The sequence below is a fragment of the Coenobita brevimanus genome, chromosome 24, assembly GCF_032717465.1.
Source record: "Coenobita brevimanus isolate Jiangsu-jjx chromosome 24, ASM3271746v2, whole genome shotgun sequence".
In the NCBI taxonomy this organism is placed as follows: Eukaryota; Metazoa; Arthropoda; class Malacostraca; order Decapoda; family Coenobitidae; genus Coenobita; species Coenobita brevimanus.
In genome coordinates, this window is record NC_136977.1 from 53,829,691 (window position 1) to 53,849,375 (window position 19,685).

Here is a 19,685-nt window from a genome sequence, read left to right on the forward strand (position 1 = left end):
AAATATCTGATCTACACACCCTTTTCCCTTCCTAAATCCCCCTTGTTCTTCTCCAACTAGCTCCTCTGTCATATGCCTAACCCTATCAATGAGTATTCTACCATATATTTTACCAGTCACACTAAGTAGGCAAATACCCCTATGGTTACCACATACTTCTCTCTCTCCTTTTCCTTTGTATAAAGGAACAATTATACCTGATTTCCAGTCCTCTGGAACCCTTCCCTCTTCCCAAGCCAATCTACACAACTTCCATATCCACTCCACAACAATCTCACCCCCATACCTAAGCATTTCACCACACACTCCATCAATACCTGGGGCCTTTCCCAACTTAATATTCTTCATCACTTCCACGACCTCCGCCCTACTGATCTCTTCCTCCCTCCTCTCATCTCTTCTTCTCCCAGCCATTCCCCAACCACTTATACTCGCACTGTTCTCACTCTCTACATTCAACAAATCCTCAAAGTGCTCCTTCCATCTCTTCAGTTTCTCTCTCTTCTCCACCAACAATCTATTATTCCTATCTTTCACTCCCCTACTATTTCCCCTTTCACACTGCCTTACTTTCTTTACCTCCTTCCAAAACAATTTCTTACTCTCCCTCCATTTTACACTCAGATCAATAACTCACCTTATTCACTGTTTGCCTCTTTCTTTCCATCTCTGGGCTCTACTCCCTTATCTTGTCTGTCCGTTTATTATCCATTCTACGAACGACATGACCAGTTCACAATCACTTTTGCTTTTTGATTATAGTGATTATATCCTCTAATTTTATGTTCTCTTATCCACGAAGTTCTCTTCTTATCTCCCCATACGATCCCTACCACAATTTGTTCCATTCCTCTGGTCACTCCTAAGTTTACCTTCCAAGGATTTTGTTAGATTCCATGCTGTCAACCCATAAGTTAAACCAGGGAGAAAGCACAAACCATATAACCATCTCTTCAACATACCAGCAATCGCATTTTCTTAATTTATCAAAAGTGATCCATTCTATTCTACTCCTTTGATTAATTTTACTGTACATTAAAACCCAATTATTCTAGACAAATTGGAGGAAAACCAATCCATAATAACTGATTTTCCAGATAAAACAGGTCCTAGAGTAAGCCTAGTAAAATCCCTGTTAATCTAAATTCAGTTTGAGTTGTGCAGGCAGAGCTTGCTACCCCCCCCCCATGCTTTCGCACACCTAAACGGGCAACAGATAGCAAACCCTTTTCTGTTTCCTCCTACTTCCTCTATATTCATTTCAGAGCCAAAGGTGGCCGTTGTGTATACGTACGCAATAACTTATCTTGATCTCAGGTTCCTGAACGTGACTCTTCTGAATTCTCTACTCTCTGGATTCGGCTTTACTGTCACTCTCTGACTAAATATATCTGCGCTGCTTACTTATCCCCTAATTCTACTGACTATGAAAAATTCTTCGACTATCTTACTTCTATGATGGAACACGTCCTATCCGTTTTCCCTTTCTCTGAAATCTCCATTCTAGGAGATTTTAATGTTCACCACCACCTTTGGCTCTCCTCTACTTTCACTGATCAACCTGGTGAATAACCCTTCATATTTTCTATCCTTAACAACCTATAGCAACTTGTACAGCACCCTACCCGTATCCCTGACCGCCTTGGAGAGAGTTCTAACATTTGACCTCTTCCTTACAACTAATTCTTCTGCTTTCACTGTTTAACTTTCCTCTCCGTTGGACTCCTACAATCACAACCTTATCACCTTAACCTGTCCTATCACTCCAGTATGGCCTGTGAACCCTCCAAAGAAACGTCAACTGTGGCACTTTGGAGCTGCCGATTGGGAGGCCCTCAGGCAGTACTTCTTTTATTTTCCAAGGAATGATTATTGCTTCCATGGCCGGGAGCCGCCTGAGTATGCCTTGCGCATTACGGAGGACGGAGGTTATTCTCTTGGGCATGGAAGCATACATACCTTTCTCATATCCTCTGACTAATACAAAAAAGCCTTGGTTTAATCACGTTTGTTCTAATGCTGTCCACAACAAGGAGAAGGCCTATAAAAGGTACCAGAGACAACCCACCCCTGAATCAAGTCTTGCTTATGTTTCTGCCCGAAATCGTGCTATGTCTGTTCTTCGCTCCGCTAAAAATAATTTCATACATACTAAATGTTCTCAACTCTCCAACTTGAATTCTTTCCATTCTTTCTGGGACCTAGCCAAAAACCTTTCTAACAACTTTACCTCATCATCCTTCCCTCCTTGTTCTACTCTGATGGGTCTGTAGCTATTTCTTCTACTGATAAAGCAGATTTCTTCACTCAGACTTTCTCCTCCAATTCCACCTTAGACGATTCCAGTGCTATTCCTCCATCACTTCTCCCCTCTGACTCCCTCATGGTTGACATTAAAATTTCTTCAACTAATGTATTTTCTGCCATTATTGGCCTCAATACTAACAAGGCATATAGGCCTAACGGGGTCCCTTCTGTTGTCATCAAGAACTGTGCCCCTCTGCTTACACCCTGCCTAGGTGAACTCTTTCGCCTTTGTCTATCAACCTGTACCTTCCTTTCTTGCTAGAAGTTTGTTCTCATTCAGCAAGGTCCTAAAGAAAAGTGACCATTCCCAACCCTCTTACTATCATCCAACTGCTTTAACATCCTGTGAATCAAAAGTTTTCAAGGCTATTCTTTAATAAAAATTTTAAAGCATATTTCATATCATAACCTTCTTTCTATCGTCAGTATGGGTTCCATCAGGGTTGTTCCACCGGCAATCTTCTCATCTACCTTTCAGACTCCTGGTCATCCTCCTTTTGGGACTCTGGCGAAAGCTTTGCTACTGTACTTGACATCTCAAAGGTCTTCAATCGAGTCTGGGATAAATCTTTAATTTCCAAACTGCACTCTTACAGTTTTGATCCTTATATCTGTGCCTTCATCTATAGCTTCCTTTCTGATCGTTCTGTAGCTGCTGTTGTAGACAGCCATTGTTCTTCTCCCAGATCTTTCAACAGCGGTGTTCCTCTGGGCTCTGTCCTATCATCAACTCTCCCTTCTAAGCTGTACATCTAACCCTATCCACTCATACACTGATAATTCCACCTTTCCATTCAGTTCCCACAACGTTCAGCTCAGCAGTTACCTCAACAAACAAGGGATGAGGCTATGGCATATCTAATGTCTGATTTGGCTCATATCTCTGACTGGCTTAACCCTTAAACCGCGGGCTTGTTTTGCTTTGACTTGCGGCTCCTGCGGGCATATTCGCGCTCCGACAGACTCTCAAAAAATATTTGCCAAAAATCAGTTATTAGTCCTAGAATATTTAAATCATATATGCTTATGGCACATACCTTCAGCTTTCTCCTGAGTATTTGTTGAGCCTTCGTCGAGTACCGTAGGACTTGTGGAGACCTCTGAAGTTGGGTAATGAAGTCTCCACTTTACACTTCCCGACAACTCGTAATATGATTACCACAGCCTGATATTATCACTAGAAACACTATTCTATGATTCTCAAATAGTTTGGAATCCATACTAAAAAAAAAAAAAAAAAAAAAAAAAAAAACAGTGAAAGCAATGAAAATTACGAGGGCATGTGACCATCCCACTTCCGATCATTCGCCGCTGGTGTTGTCATTTATTATTCATAAAAACACTCACAGTTTATATTTCTATTACTATATATAACACTTATATATATCTACAGTCTTTATCCATAAGCTTCCTTCAGTAATAGTAGTTTATTGTTACTGTAGGCATTCAATTTCTTTCAGTATAATACGTAGCATTCACTTTCTCGTCCTGTATACTAGCATTAAGAGTGAATGTCACTTTCACCTTCACTCTCATAACTCATAGTATTCATACATGCTACAGTGAAACTTTCACTTTCATTACTCATAGTATATATACTCATATTCTTATAATACTACTCATTTACATTTCTATTTACGTTCTCTATTTTATTTACACTATTTACATTTCTATTTTATTTACACTGTGTTATGCACTGTCACTTGAAGTAACTTATAAAACTATTTTCCACTGTTCACTTATATTTACATTCATTGCTTTCACTTGCTGTTTACATATTATTTAAACATTATTTACAATTCCACTTGCACTGTTTTACTCAATAGAAAGATCATAGTCACTCTCTATCAATTGTCAGCCCTTTACCTCTTTCCACACGAGGTTTAGTAGGGGGTAAAGGTCACAGGGCCCTTTGCATGGGGCTAAAAAACGGCGGAAGTTAGCAGGAGCGAATCCGACGTACTTTCACCTTGAAAGACGACAGTGAACTGATAGTGGTGGCCTCCTGCCGCCTGGCTAGGGTGAGTGCAATACTGCCAACTTCAGCCTTGTGAGACCTGCTAATATAGAGCAATGAAATGATTGGCAGGAAACCAAGACAATATATAATAAATTAGGTAGTTCCAGGTGAATGTAAATATCACTTATGCTGCTCCCTTCCCTCCTTATAAGTATATTTAATATGAAAATAGATTATACGGCATAATTCAAGGGGAAATAAACAGCGAAAATTAGTGAACGAGTGCACGTGAGGTGTTATCATGTGATAATTAGCCAATTCCAGCTGTATGGCACTATCACTTACCTTATTTCTTTTTTGTACAGTGGGGCACCAATTTTCGCGCCTAACTGGGTCCAAAAATAATGCGCGAAAGTGGAATTAGCGAAAGTTGGGGCATTGTCTTTATGGCAAAATGGCTAATTGGTTCCCGGTTATCCTAAAGTAACATCAGATTTTCATTTTCACTTGCAATACAGTACATCAAATCACTATTGTACATTGCATTGTGAGATACAAACAACTATCTTCCTTTTCATTTCATTATTATACTGCCGTTTCTTCACTCCAACACGATACTCTCTTTTAGCCTTGGCCTTTCCTCCCGACTTTGAATGTCCCGGCCACTTTTTATCACCACCACTGCCTCCCGGCCCTCCCCCCACACCACCAGGCCCTTTCCCCACACTACCAGGTATAGTAGAGGCCATTGAACCGTGAGAATCCAACACAATGGAGCTAGCACGCTCGTACACAATGGCGGGAATGGGTGGACAGAGTGTTGACATGACGTCATTCAAGATGGCGGTGGGTTGCGGGCGGGCGGTGCAGGAATTTCAAAGTTCAAAATATTGTCCCAAACCCAAAATTTGTGCGCAAAAATCGATTTTTTTCAAGCGAAAGTGGAAGTTAGGGAATATTTGGTGCATGCCGCGAAAGTGGATTCCGCGAATCCTGCTGTAGCGAAAGTTGGTGCACTACTGTATATATTATTTGGTATAAGAATAGGGCATAGGGCTTATTTCAATGGATGAAATCAGTGGAAAATTCCAGGGAAGATTTACTTAGCGTAGAATACAGTGTGGTGGCCTGCAATAATTAGGTAGTTCCAGGTGAATGTAAATATCACTTAGGCTTCTCCATTCCTTTTTTATATATATTTTTATTACAAAAATAGATTATACGGCATATTTCAAGGGGAAATAAACAGCGAAAATTAGCGAACGAGTGCACGTGAGGTGTTGTCAGATGATAATTAGCCAATTCTAGGTGTATGGCACTCTCACCTTATTTCTTTTTTGTATATATTATTTGGTAAAAGAATAGGGCATAGGGCTTATTTCAATGGATGAAATCAACAAAAAATTCCAGGGAAGATTTACTTAGCGTAGCACGGCCGGGCAGGCGAGAGGATAGGGTAATGGAGGGGAGGTAGGGAGGGGAGTCAAGAACGGGGAGAAATGGCTAAATTGTCAACAATGGATGGGAGTACAGATGAGATTAGGAGTGCTGACTAGTGCTGGACATAGGCAGTACTGATAGATGATACAAGCCACCACTTGAAGGCCGGGAGAATTCAAAATAACACAGAATCACAAAAGTGACGCCTCACGGTATGATCCCTTGCTCCCAAGCGTCACGAAAGTGACGCCCCGCGGTTCATTCATTCATTCATTCATTGCCAGATGCCACGTATCCCAAACGGGGTGGCCAAGGGCTCAGAGTTAATTGTTTTACAGGGAGGGACACTAATCCTCCACCAACCCCACTTGACACGTAGGGATGCCAACAGCATCTGGTGTTCCCAGGCGGTCACCCATCCAAGTACTAACCAGACCCAACGTTGCTTAACTTCACTGATCGGACGGGAAGCAGTGTACTCAACGTGGTATGGCCGTTTAAAAGTAATCTTGTTGTTTTTAGCACATCAAAGACTCAGTTCTTGCACCTATCAACACAACAAAATCTTCCACAGAAGTATCCACTAATGTTTAATAATATCCAGCTCAATCCTGCATCACCCTTAAACATACTTAGGGTTTCATTTTCTCGGGACTTATCTTGGAAAGATCTTATTACATCTCTTGTAAAACCTCTTCCAAGAGATTAGATGTGATAAGTCAACTCCTTACCTTATGCATGGTTGTATTCACCCTTGTGTAGAGGACAACTCTCATGCGTGGAGAGGCTCCCCACATACAGCTCTTCTCAAAAAGATGGAGTCAAAAGCTTTTTGTCTCATTAACTCTCCTCCTCTTACTGGCTCCCTTCAACCTCTGTCTCTTCACCGCACAGTTGCATCTTTATCTTTTTTCTATAACTACTTCAAAAGTCACTGGTCCTCTGAAGTGTATGCTTGCATCCCTCCACCTCTATGATGGCCACGTAGCACCCGTCTAGCAACAAACTCTCATCCTTTTTCCGTCCAACTTACTAATGCAAGAGTCTGCTTTCAAGGCCCAGTAGTCCTCCTACGTACCGTACACCTCTACATGTCACCACTATCTCCATTTGTCTGTATTTCCTACTTCCACTTATCTCCAGTCTTTCAAACACAGCATGTCCAGGCATCTTGAAATGAGCGGATCTTGAATTTGGCTCTCATTGTTCTTGTTTTTTTCTTGGAAGGAACAGTTTATGGGTTACTAGCCTTTGGTTCCTTCTTCCATGCATTAAAAATAACTAAGAGAAGCAGGGTCTTGTAAACAAAGGCTTGAGGAAGAGTAAACACTACAATACAGCACTATACATTTTTTCCCTTCTACTTATGGTTTACTGTGATGAAAAACAAACACTGTAACATTAAAAGGCCTGAATTCTTCTTAAATGTAAAACACCGCACAGAAAGTGGAAAAATTATCAAAACAGATATTATGCATACAACAAAAGTAGTCTATCAATCTATCTATTACCAACTGCCATAATCCCGTTAGGGGTGGCCACAAACAAATCGCCTCCATGTCGTCCTCTCCCTCACCATTTCACTACCCTGTTCCCAGCTCACCCACCACTCTCATATACCTCTCCAATCCATCCCTCCATCTCATCCTTGGCCTCCCCTTCCCTCTCCCCCCCTCTACCTCACTCATATACACTCTCCTCGTCAGTCTCTTGGTCTCCATCCTCTACACATAGCCAAACCACCTCAGTGTGTTTCTCCTAACGCTTCCTATCACATCCACATCCACATCACAATGCCCCTTCACTTCCTCATTTGTCAGTCTCTCTCTCCATGTGACTCTCCATGCTCCTCTCAAACAACCCATTTCCACTGTTCTCATTCTTGACTTGTGTCCCTCCAACAAAGTCCAAGCTTCACTTCCATTAGAGCTGGTGTCACAATATGTCATGCAGTAACTTTTTCACTTCCTTGCTCACTTCCCTGTTTCTTATTGCTGCTTTCAAGGAACCAGCAACCTCTCTCCCTTGCTGTACCCTTTCAAGTACTTCATGCTCTAAGCTTCCATCCTTATTCATCACACTATCCATGTACTTAAATGCACTCACATTTTCAATTTCCTCCTCATCCAACCTCACTGTACATTCAGTGACTTCATTTCTCTTGAAGACCATAACTTTGCTCTTCCCTACAGTCATCTTTAGAGTCCATTTCTTACACACTCTCCCAAACTCGTTCACCAAGCATTGCAGCTCCCCTTCATCTTTACCCAACACAGTGTCGTTTGCAAACAACAGTACAGGAAGTTTCCAGACATACCTCTCGCATTAGGGCCTCTCCAACATCCATTGCCCTACCTTGTATCTCTTTTATAATCCCATCCACATACAGATTGAACAACATGGAGACATGACACATTCCTGTTTCAATCCAAGGTTCAAATAGAAAAAGTCACTCAGTTCACTATCCACACGCTCTGCAGCCTTAGCACCATCATACATACTCTTCATGACATTCAACAACTTCCCATTTACTCCATATATTCTTAATACTTTCCACAATCCTTGTCTATTCACCCTGTCATATGCTTTCTCTAAATCCATGAGGGCTGCATACAACTTCTTTCCTTTCTCTAGAAATTTTTCCACTAAAGACCTTAAAATGAATATCTGATTACACAACCTCTTCCCTTCCTAAAACCTCCCTCCTTCTTCTCCAACTAAATCCTCTGTCATTTCCCTAACTCTATCAATTAGTATCCTACCAAATCATTTTCCTATTACACTAAGAAAAGAAATGCCCCTATGATTACCACACACTTCTTTTTCCCTTTTTCCTTTGTACAGTACAAGGAAATAATTATATCTGACTTACAATCCTCAGGGACTCTACCTTCCTCCCAGGACACACAGCACATCTTCCACATCCATTCTACTACAATCTCTCCCCCATGCTTCAGCATTTCACCACACACTCCATCAATTCCTAGGCTTTCCCCATTCTGACTTTCTTCATTGCTTCCACAACTTCCAACCTACTGATTTCTCCCTCTCATCTCACATCCCTCCATTCCCCAGCCACTTACACTCACACTGCTTTCATTCTCTGTGTTCAACAATTCCTTAAAGTGTTCCCTCCATCTGCTCACTTTTTCTCCCTCCTCCACTATAGTAGGACTCGCGCATGTTTGCGCGAGTGGTGTGGCCCGCACCTGTGTACAGTGTTGCCACGTTTTCTATACCGTTACCTCTCTCTCTCTCTCTCTCTCTCCTGGCGGGAAATGTGAGCCACCCTGAGTACTTTTGATTCTTTTATAAGTTATTTATAATTGTGTTTTCATTTGTTAATTTGGTTTTGTTATATTTAGTAGTAGATGGAGTGTCAAAGTTACTGTCTGCTGAGAGGTTTGTTACGTTACTGATTCATACACCCCGACGTAGTGGGGTGTGGGTGTAGGTGAGGGTGGGAGTGTGGATGTGGGTTTGTTGGGGTGGTGGTCCAGGGGGGAGGGGAAGTGTGAAGGGGGATTTGACCTGAGACACCCAGGAGGGATTAAGAAGGGAGGGAAGGGGAAGGGGGGGCTAGATTCACCTACCACGTGGTGGGAAATGTGAGCCACCCTGAGTACTTTTGATTCTTTTATAAGTTATTTATAATTGTGCTTTCATTTGTTAATTTGGTTTTGTTATATTTAGTGATGCCGACAATGCATTCAATGCATCCCCTTCTCCTGCCTCTCTCTCTCTCTCTCTCTGTAGGGAAGCTATCTGTCAAGGCCACCGACTGGGTGTGGAAGTGTTGCCGTTCGCGAGTGAATAGTTTTTTTTTTTTTACTTGGTATTGGCATATGCCTACTATTTTGTCCTACATATTAGCTTATGATTATAAATGTGATTATTCCTCGCCCTTAAAATTATGGTAAAAGCCAGTAAATGTGAGCATTTTTCCCAAGCAACACCTGTACAAGCTATGGTTGGGTATACGAAGGGGTACGTACCTTATTTTAGGCCAGATTGGGTGTGTAAGTGTTGCCACTCACAAGAATTACATGAATTATTTCTTTTACTTTGGATATTGGCATATTTCTTCTTTTTTCAGGCTCATTATCTTATATCCATAACTGTGATATTATTACCCACCCTAAAACTACGCTAAAAACCATTAAAAGTGACTACAATATCTTTTAGCAACACTGTACAATATGTATGCCATGTTTCTGTGTTACTGTATAAATATTTTATGCATAATAAGATTACTGTTGATTCATCCATCAAAATACACAAGTGTAAGTTTTATTCATCTGAATTTATCGAATTTGTGATGCCTTGTACATAAATAGCTTCCGTTTCACATCGCAAGTTGGGGAAACGTGGCACCATTGTACACAGGTGCGGGCCACACCTCAGCCGCAAACGGGCGGGAGTCCGACTATAGTATTCTATCATTTTCATCTTTCACTCCCCAACTGATGTTCTTGACACCCTGTCTAACTCTCTTTACCCCTTTCCAGAACATTTTTTCACACTGCCTCCACTTTACACGCAAATTCCTTCCGAATTCCTCATCTACTCTCTTCTTACTCTCTCTTACTAATCTTTTCACCTCTCTTTCCCTCTCTGCATATAACTCTCTCTTCCGTCTCTCAACTTCTTCCATACCCGTTTCTCATCCACTCACTATGTGCTTTTTTCTTTTGTGCCACAGCCTGTCTCACCTGTTCATTCCACCATGCTATTCCTTGCACCACTTTCGTAATCTCTTCACCCTACACGCCACCTCCCAAGCTGCACAGATTTCTTCTATGAATATCTTGCACACACCTTCCATGTCCCTCATCTGCTCCAATCCATATTTGTCCAATTGCTCTTCCACTTCTCTCTAATTCTGCTATTTTTCCATCCAAAAATAATACGAAACATAAAAAGTAGCTTATTTTATTCACAAATGAAGTTGGATGTAGGGTGTGTATTCACCCACGTTTGTGTACAAGATATTCAAAAAACATTTTGTTGGATTTCAATTAAATCTGGTGTCTAAAAGGGCAGTGGGTCAAGGAAAAGTTTACCAGATTTTCTGAGCTGAATCTAGATCTGAATGCAAGAATAATTAATGAATTTTATTGGCAGTGGCGGTACTGTGCACTCTTGGAGGCTGTAACATAGCAGACTAAGATCATAAAATTAACTATGTATGTATAAGTATGGGCCGGTGCACTGATGGTCCTGCCATCTGGTGGGAGTCTGTGAACTTCTCCTAGAAACATGGTTTGTGGGTTTCAAAGATAAATTTTTCTACACACTTTCATGTACTGTAGTTTCCTCAAATCACAAAATTTTCAAATGGCATTGATAACGATGCTATTGGTGTGTAGGATACGTGGCATTAGAAGAGAAAAAAAAAAAACTCGTAAAACAGGGATCATCACTCTCTGCCTCGTTGCTGCCTAGCAGCGAAAGTGAACGCAATCCAGTGCGTGTAAGTGTGGGTGTGGGTGTGACTATAGAGTGGGTAAACTTAATGTGGGAGGAGTGGGAAAAATCCAGGTAAGGGCACAGTGATAAACCGCTTATCATAGCCCTTCAATCCAGTAATGTATTTTACAAGGTACTTTATTCTTGCTAGCCAGATCGTCTTATTCATTTCAGGAAACATCTTGCACTGAACAGGTTAGTGTGGGCTGAATGAAATGCCCTTAGTTTGAAAAGTTTCACTAATCACGTGCGCTCAATAAAAATGTTTGCCTTTGCAATAAAATAATAATTGCAGTTGGCTGGTTAGTTCATATTTAGCAGCTTCTTTGATTAAACTGTTAGAAGAAAACAATATAAGAAAGAGGCCTCTCCCTCACTTACCTAACCTTTTGGCTGAAACTGGTAGAAAATGGAGGTAGTGACGTAGGATTTTGAAATAACATTTAATGAGAAGCAATGCGTGTAGGGGAGGCGGGTGGTAGAATGAATGACTCGGTACCTATCTATATATAATTTTATTTATCTAGCTCTCTATCTGATATTCACCTTGGCATTCCCTGTGCAGAATTATGTTCTGATATTTGAAAACAGGGCTGCATTTCTCCTGCAATATCCTTACCGCTGTCAATTACCATCCAGTGGTATTACAACTGGGAGACAACAGTGTTACGAAGGCATAAAAATGGATGTCCAAATGTTTTCAATATACTTGATATGTTTCGAGGTGAATGACTGTTTTTAGTAAACTGTGAACAGTTAAGAATGCTTAGTTAATTTTTGATGTTACAAGGTTAATGGCACAGTCAGTGAGAGAGTGTTACTGAGAGAACAGACTACAGACAGCTGTACGCCTTGTTCCCAACAACCTTGCCATATTGAACTTCAGTTGTAAAACATTTAAATTGCTTTTTGTTTAGTGTGTATCTACAAATACTACTTTTTTTTTTATTATTATTGTTGAGGTAATCAGAGGTTAGTGAGTATGCATCATTTGCAATGGCAACGAAGTAGTGTTCAGGAGTACGTCTGCTGAGCACTAAAGACTCATGTTGTACTTCATTTGGTTTGCTTAAGGATATTTTCTCACTTTAAGAAGTGAATGTGTTGTCTGTACATAATAAGACTTCAGGAACAATTTACAGTAGTCTCATCGCACTCAGTCAAGATCGAATGTGGGAAAATACCATGACACTGGAGGTGTGGGGCACGAATCTTTTTTTTTTTTTTTTTTTTTTTTTAATGCAAGGAAGAAGGAACCAAAGGCCAGGAGCCCACAAACCATTCTCTCCAAGAAAAAAACAAAAACAATACAAAAGAGAGCCAAATTCAAGATACGTTCATTTCGGGATGCTTGGACACAGTGTTTGAAAGACTGGAGTAGGAAATACAGACTAAGGAAGACAGTTCCACAGTTGACCTGTTGCATAAATGAAGGACTGGCAGTAATTGCTAACTCTTGCATTAGAGAGCTGGACATGAAAGGGATGAGAGTTTGTTGCTTGATGGGTGCTATGCAAAGATGGAGGGATGCAAGCAGAAAGTTCAGAGGACCAGTGACCATGGAAGTAGTGATAGAAAAAAGATAAAGATGCAATAGTGCAGAGAAGACCGAGGTCGATGGAAGCCAGTAAGAGGAGGAGAGTTAATCAGGCGAAAAGCCTCTGACTCCATCCTATTGTGAAGACCTGTATGCTGGGAGCCTCCCAATACATGAGAGTTGTACTATACACAGGGGCAAATAAAACCCATGTATAAAGTCAACAATTGTGCAGGGGTAAAGAAGGTACAAAGTAGGCTTAGCACACCAAATCTCTTGGAAGCAGATTTTACAAAAGATGTAATATGATCATTCCAAGTCCCGAGTGAATGAAACCCTAAGTATGTTTAAGGATAATGCAGGATTGAGCTGGATATTATCAAACATTAGTGGGTACTCCTATGGAAGATTTTGTCGGATTGATAGGTGTAAGAACTGAGTCTTTGATGCATTAAAAACAACAAGATTACTTTTACCCCGGTCAGAGATATGAGCCAAGTCAGACATTAGGTGTGCCATAGCCTTATTCCTTGTTTGTTGATGTAACTGCTGAGATGGACGTTGTGGGAACTGAATGGAAAGGTGAAGGGTGGAGTCATCAAGGTAGGAGTGGATAGGGTTAGATGTACAGCTTAGAAGGTCACTTATGAAAAATAAGGAAGAGAGTTGGCAATAGGACAGAGACCTGAGGAACACCACTGTCGATACCTCTAGGAGAAGAACGATGGCTGTCAACAAAAGTAGCTGTAGAACGACCAGAAAGGAAGCTATACTGTAGATGATGGCACAGATAGAAGAATAGAAACCATAAGAGGACAGTTTGGAAATTACAGATTTATGCCAGACTCGATCGAATGCCTTTGAGATGTCAAGTACAATGGCAAAGCTTTTGCCAGAGTCCTGAAAGGAGGATGACCAGGTGTCTGAAAGGTAGGTGAGAAGACTGCCAGTGAAGCGTCCTTGACGGAACCCATACTGGTGATCAGAAAGAAGGTTATGATAGAAAAGATGGTTTTAAATTTTTCTGTTAATAACAGACTCGAAAACTTTTGAGAAACAGGATGTTAAAGCAATTATAGTTAGAGGGTTGGAAATGGTCACTCATCTTTGGGACCTTGCTGAATGAGAGTAAACTTCCAGCAAGAAGGAAAGGTGCAATTTTTTTTTATTTCTTTTTTAATGCAAGAAAGAAGGAACAAAGGCTAGGAGCCAGCAAACCGTTCCCTCCAAGAAAAAACAAAAACAATATATACAAAACAGAGCCAAAGTCAAGATCCGTTCATTTCGAGATGCCTGGACACTGCGTTTGAAACGATGGAGATCAGAGGAAGTAGGAAATACAGACACAGGGAGACAGTCCCAGAGCTGACCTGTTGCATAAATGAAGGACTGGGAATAACGGTTAACTCTCGCATTAGAAAGTTGGAGAAAACGGATGAGTGTTTGTTGCTAGCCAGGTGCTACGCACACATTGTAGAGGTGGAGGGATGCAAGCAGACAGTTCAGAGGAGCAGTGACCATGGAAGTAACGAGAGAAAAGGGATAGAGATGAAACAGTGCAGCGAAGAGACAGATGTTGAAGGGAGCCAGTCAGAGAAGGAGAGTTGATAAAATGAAAAGCCTTTGACTCCACCCTATTAAGAAGAGCTCTATGTGGGGAGCCTCCTCACACATGAAAGTTGTACTCTACACGGGCAAATAAAACCAGCGTATAAAGTCAACAACTGTGCAGAGGTAAGGAAGGTATGGAGTCACCTTAGCACACCTAATATCTTGAAAGCAGATTTTACAAGAGATGCAATATGATCTTCCCAAGATAAGTCCCGAGTGAATGAAACTCCAAGCATGTTCAAGGATGATGCAGGATTGAGCTGGATATTATTAAACATTAGTGGGTACTCCTGTGGAAGGTTGTGCCAGGTTGATAGGTGTAAAAACTGAGTTTTTCATGCATTTAAAATATGATTAGTGGTAGGTGGTGGCAACCATCATCCACTCATTTGATGTAGTGCTGCCTACTTCTTCCTTAGCCTTTATCATTTTTTTTTCTGTGCCTGCGCTCCTCTCTTCCTATTTCTCCCATCTTTCCTGTCACTACTTATTGCTTTTCTTTCCGTTACAGGCGGCTTTACATTGAGTGACAAGCCAAATGGTTTCCTGTAAGCCAAGAAACCAGTTACAACGCTGGGTGGTAACCACGTAACCAAACCATACGTGCTCTCTACGTGTCAAGTGGGTTGGTGGAGGGTTAGTGCCCCTCCCTGTAAAACAAATAACTCAGAGTCAAATGGCAACCCCGTATGGGATTATGGCGTCTGGCAATATATAGATAGATAGAAAACATGATTATTTATACCCCAGTCAGAGATACAAGCCAAGTCAGACATTAAGTGTGCCATAGCCTCATCCCTAGTTTGCTGAAGTAACTGATGACATGGATGTTGTGGGAACCGAATGGAAAGGTGAAGGGTGGAATCATCAGCATACAAGTACATAGGGTTAGATGTACAGCTTAGAAGGTCATTGATGAATAAAAGGAAGAGAGTTGGTGATAGGACAGAGCCATGAGGAACACCACTGTTGATAGATCTAGGAGAAGACCGATGGCCGTCTACAACAGCGGCTATAGAACGAAAAGAAAGGAAACTATACACCAGATAAAGGCACAGACAAATGGATAGAAACCGGAAGAGGGTTGTTTGGATATTAAAAATTTATGCCAGACTCGATCGAAAGCCATTGAGATGTCAAGTGCAATGGCAAAGCTTTCGCCAAAGTCCCGAAAGGAGGATGACCAGGAGTCTGAAAGGTAGATGAGAAGATTGCCAGTGGAGCGCCCCTGAAGGAACCCATACTGACGATCAGAAAGAAGGTTGTTATGAGAGAGATGCTTTAAAGTTTCTCTGTTGAGAACAGACTTGAAAACTTATGAGAAACAGGATGTTAAAGCAATTGGATGACAGAGGGTTGGGAATGGACACATTTCTTTGGGACTGGCTGAATGAGAGCAAACTTCCAGCAAGAAGGAAAGGTACAAGTTGACAGACAAAGGCGAAAGAGTTTACCTAGGCAGGGTATAAGCACTGAAACACAGTTCTTGAGGACAATAGGAGGGACTCCATCAGGCCCATATGCCTTGTTAGTACTGAGGCCAGTGATGGCAGAAAATACATCAGCTGAAGAAATTTTAATGTCAGCCAAGAGGAAGTCTGAGGGGGGGAAGTGATGGGAGAACAGCACCAGAATCGTCTAAGGTGGAATTGGGGGAGAAAGTCTAAGCGAAGAGATCTGCTTTATCAGTAGAAGAAATAGCTACAGAGCCATCAGAATAGAAAAGAGGAAAGAAGGATGATGAGGTAAAGTTGTTTGAAAGGTTTTTAGCAAGGTGCCAGAAGGAACGGGAAGAATTCGAGTTGGAGAATTGAGAGCATTTAGTAAGGATGAAATTATTTTTAGCAGAACGAAGAACACCCTTAGCATGATTCCAGGCGAAGCACAAACAAGATATGATTCAGGGGTGGGTTGGCTCAGGTACCTTTTATAGGCCCTCTCCTTACTGCGGAGAGCATTAGAACAAGCATGATTAAACCAAGGCTTTCTTGCATTAATCAAAGGATATGAGAAGGGAATGTATGCTTCCATGCCCGAGTGAATAACCTCCATAATGCGCAAGGAACACTCAGATGGCTCCAGGCCATGGAAGCAATAATCATTCCAGGGAAAATTGAAAAAGCACTGCTTGAGGGCCTCCCAATCTGCAGCTCCAAAGTGCCACAGACAACGTTTCCTTGGAGAGTCTGCAGGCCGCACTGGAGCAATAGGACAGGTTAAGGTAATAAAGTTGTGATAAGAGGAGCCCAACGGAGAGGAAAGATTAACAATGTATGCAGAAGGATTAGCTGTAAAGAAGAGGTCAAGTATGTTGAAGCTCTCTCCAAGGCAGTCAGGGATACGGGCAGGGTGCTGTACAAGCTGCTCTAGGTCGTTAAGGATAGAAAAGGCGTAAGCTTGTTCACCAGGTGGATCAGTGAAAGGAAAGAAGAGCCAAAGGTGATGATGAACATTGAAATCTCCTAGAATGGGGATTTCAGAGAAAGGAGAAATGGATAGCATGTGTTCCATCGTAGTTGTATGATAGTCAATGAATTTTTCATAGTAGAATTAGGAGATAAGTAAACAGCGCAGATATATTTAGTCAGAGAATGACAAGAAAGCCAAAGCTAGAGAGTAGAGAATTTAGAAGAATCAAGTTCAGGAACTCAAGAGCAATTTAAGTCATTGCGTACATACATGCAACGGTCACCTTTGGCTTTGAAATGTGTATAGAGAAAGTAGAAGGATACAGAAAAGGGTTTGCTGTCAGTTGCCCCAGACAGCTGAGTCTGTCAAGAAGAGAAGGTGAGGTTTAGAGGAGGAGAGGTGGTGTTCGACAGGAAGAACGTTACAGGAAAGGCCACGAATGTTGCAGAAATGAAGAAGTGAGTCAGACAGTGGTTCCAGGCATCTCTCTGAGTCGTCACCTGGACGCGGTTTCAATCTTTTCATTAGTGATTGCAGAGATAGGCTGAAGTGGCAGTATGAATATATTTTACATGTTAGTAACACTACATGTAATTATGTATTAGAGTGTTATAACACCCCACCGGACTAACCACGTTTGAATACCCCACAGGACTTACAAAGGGTTTAGTACTTACATAGTGTGATGATTAAGGATGGAAGTTTGGAGGGTGAAGTGCTTGAAAGGGTACAACAAGGAAGAAATGTTGCTGGCTCTTTGAAAGCAGTGATAAGAAACAGGGAAATAAGCATGGAAGTACAAAAGTCGCTGCATGACAGTATTGTGATACCAGCTGTTAACGTATGCTTGGACCCTGTTTGAAGGATGCAAGTCAAGAGTGAGAGTAGTGGAAATGAGTTATCTGAAAGAAGCATGTGGAGTTACATGGAGAAATAGATCGACAAATGAGGAAGTAAAGGTGCATTGTGCTATGGATGTGGATGTGACAGAAAACGTTAGAAATACAGTACACTGAAGTGGTTTGGTCATGTGAAGAGGATGGAGAGTAAGAGACTAATGAGGAGAGTGTATGTGAGATGGAGGGGGAGAGGGAGGGGGAAACCAAGGATAAAATGGAGGGATGGAGTGGAGAGGTATATGAGAGAGTGGAGTGTGAGCTAGGAACAGGGTAATGAAATGGCGGGGGAACGGGTGACATGGAGGTGATTATTTGTGGCCGCTCCTTATGAGATTAAGGCATCTGGCAATAGACAGAAAGATCCCCAACCTAGCCCAACTGGGTAGGAGGAACTGCAACCTCGAGACCTGTGTTGTGAACCACCCCACACATGGTCAGCAGTTCACACATGATGGACCCATTTATGAATCTAGTTCAGCACTTTAAAAAATTAAAAAATTTTAAAAAGAAAAATGCACTCAGATGCATCTGACAAATTCAGAATCCACTACACTGGGGGTTGATAAAACAAGTATCTGCTGTAGTTCATTGTTCACATATGGGAATGCATATTACATTAATCCTATCAGGTTTCTCGGTGGGGCAGATTATGTCCGTGCTAGAGTCAGTCACTCATGCTGACCCACATCTTCGTGGCCCTATATTTTACTTTGATCGCTCTGTGTAAAAACATTTTTCATGATAGAATGTTGGTTTTGGTGCCACTTTAAAGCTGCACAGTTGTACTTTATTGCAGTATGTCCAAAAAAGGAGAACAAAGGAAATCTATCTATCTATCTATTGCCAGACGCCTCAATCCCGTTTGGGGTGGCCACAAACAAATCGCCTCCTTGGTCAGTCCTTGTCCGAGGCTTCTTGTTTGTTTTTTTAGTTAGTTGTTTTCCGGGGAGGGGCACTAACCCTCCGCCAACCCTTTTAGTCGCCTTTTACGACAAGCAGTAAAGTGAAAGGAAAGAGATGCACAATTTTATTTTAGTCTTGGCTGCATATTCGCTTCACGATGTTTTTCTTTGATCGGTCAGTGTAAATGCATCTTTTAAGATAGGATGCTGGTTGTGGTACTACTTTTGAAGCAGAATAGTTGTACTTTATCGTACTATGTTCATAAAAAGAAAACAAAGAAAATAAAAAGTCAGAGTGATGAGTTAAGTTAGGCAAAAATAAAAAATTTTATACCTTGCTGTAGAAAAATATTCACCAAGAATAAAGTTATAAAGAAACAAAGCCATGAGTCAGACCAGCTGTGGAGTACCGCCACGCATAGAGCACCCTTTCCGTGACATCAAGCTCGAGCCTCTTTGTTATGATGTGTAAACGCGATTTATGGTGAATATTTTACAAAAGTTTCTTAAAATGACAATTAAAAGAGTCACTGGAATCTCTGAGGTTGGATTTGAAATGGCGATTGAAATAGTCATCGGAATCTCAAAGGGTTAAAGTGTAAACAACCAGTGTAAAATCAAGGAGACCCAATGAAGGTGATGGAGAAAGTCCTGGAAGGTATAATATGGGAAAGAGTGAATATTGGTGAGATGCATTAATAGTTTATGTCAGGCACAGGGACCCATTAATGCACTATTCACTGCAAGAAGGCTTCAGGAAAAAAAATATATGAAGGAAGTGAGAGTTGTACTTAGTATTTGTTGATTTGGAGCAGGCCTTTGATAAAGTGCCTAGGGAGCTGAAGAAGTGGGCAATGAGAAAGCTTGGGAGTGAGAAATGGTTGGTTAGTGTGGTTATGGCAATGTACAAGGGTGCTCAAACCCAAGGTAGGTGGAAATGGGGAACGTGAGTGATGAGTTTCCTGCATCAGGGGCCAATTTTAATTCCCTTATTGTTTATCATGGTGACTGAAGGTCTCTTACATGACATCAAAACTGGACTCTCATAAGAACTGTATACTGATGATTTGGTGTTGATTTCAGAGAATAAGAGGGTAGCAAAAGAAAGATTCAGGAAACAGAGAGATGGAATGAGGTACAAGGATTTGAGA

At 41.4% G+C, this 19,685-nt stretch overlaps 1 protein-coding gene and 1 non-coding gene across 4 annotated transcripts in view; both read right to left on the reverse strand.

Annotated features, from left to right (window-relative positions):
- Positions 1-19,685, reverse strand: part of LOC145393507 (tyrosine-protein phosphatase non-receptor type 2-like) — a 568,853-nt gene that overhangs the window by 337,987 nt on the left and 211,181 nt on the right. The window lies entirely within an intron of this gene.
- On the reverse strand, positions 6,090-6,208 carry LOC145393648 (5S ribosomal RNA). Its single transcript, XR_013896244.1, has one exon. It is a non-coding gene; the product is annotated as a 5S ribosomal RNA (ribosomal RNA).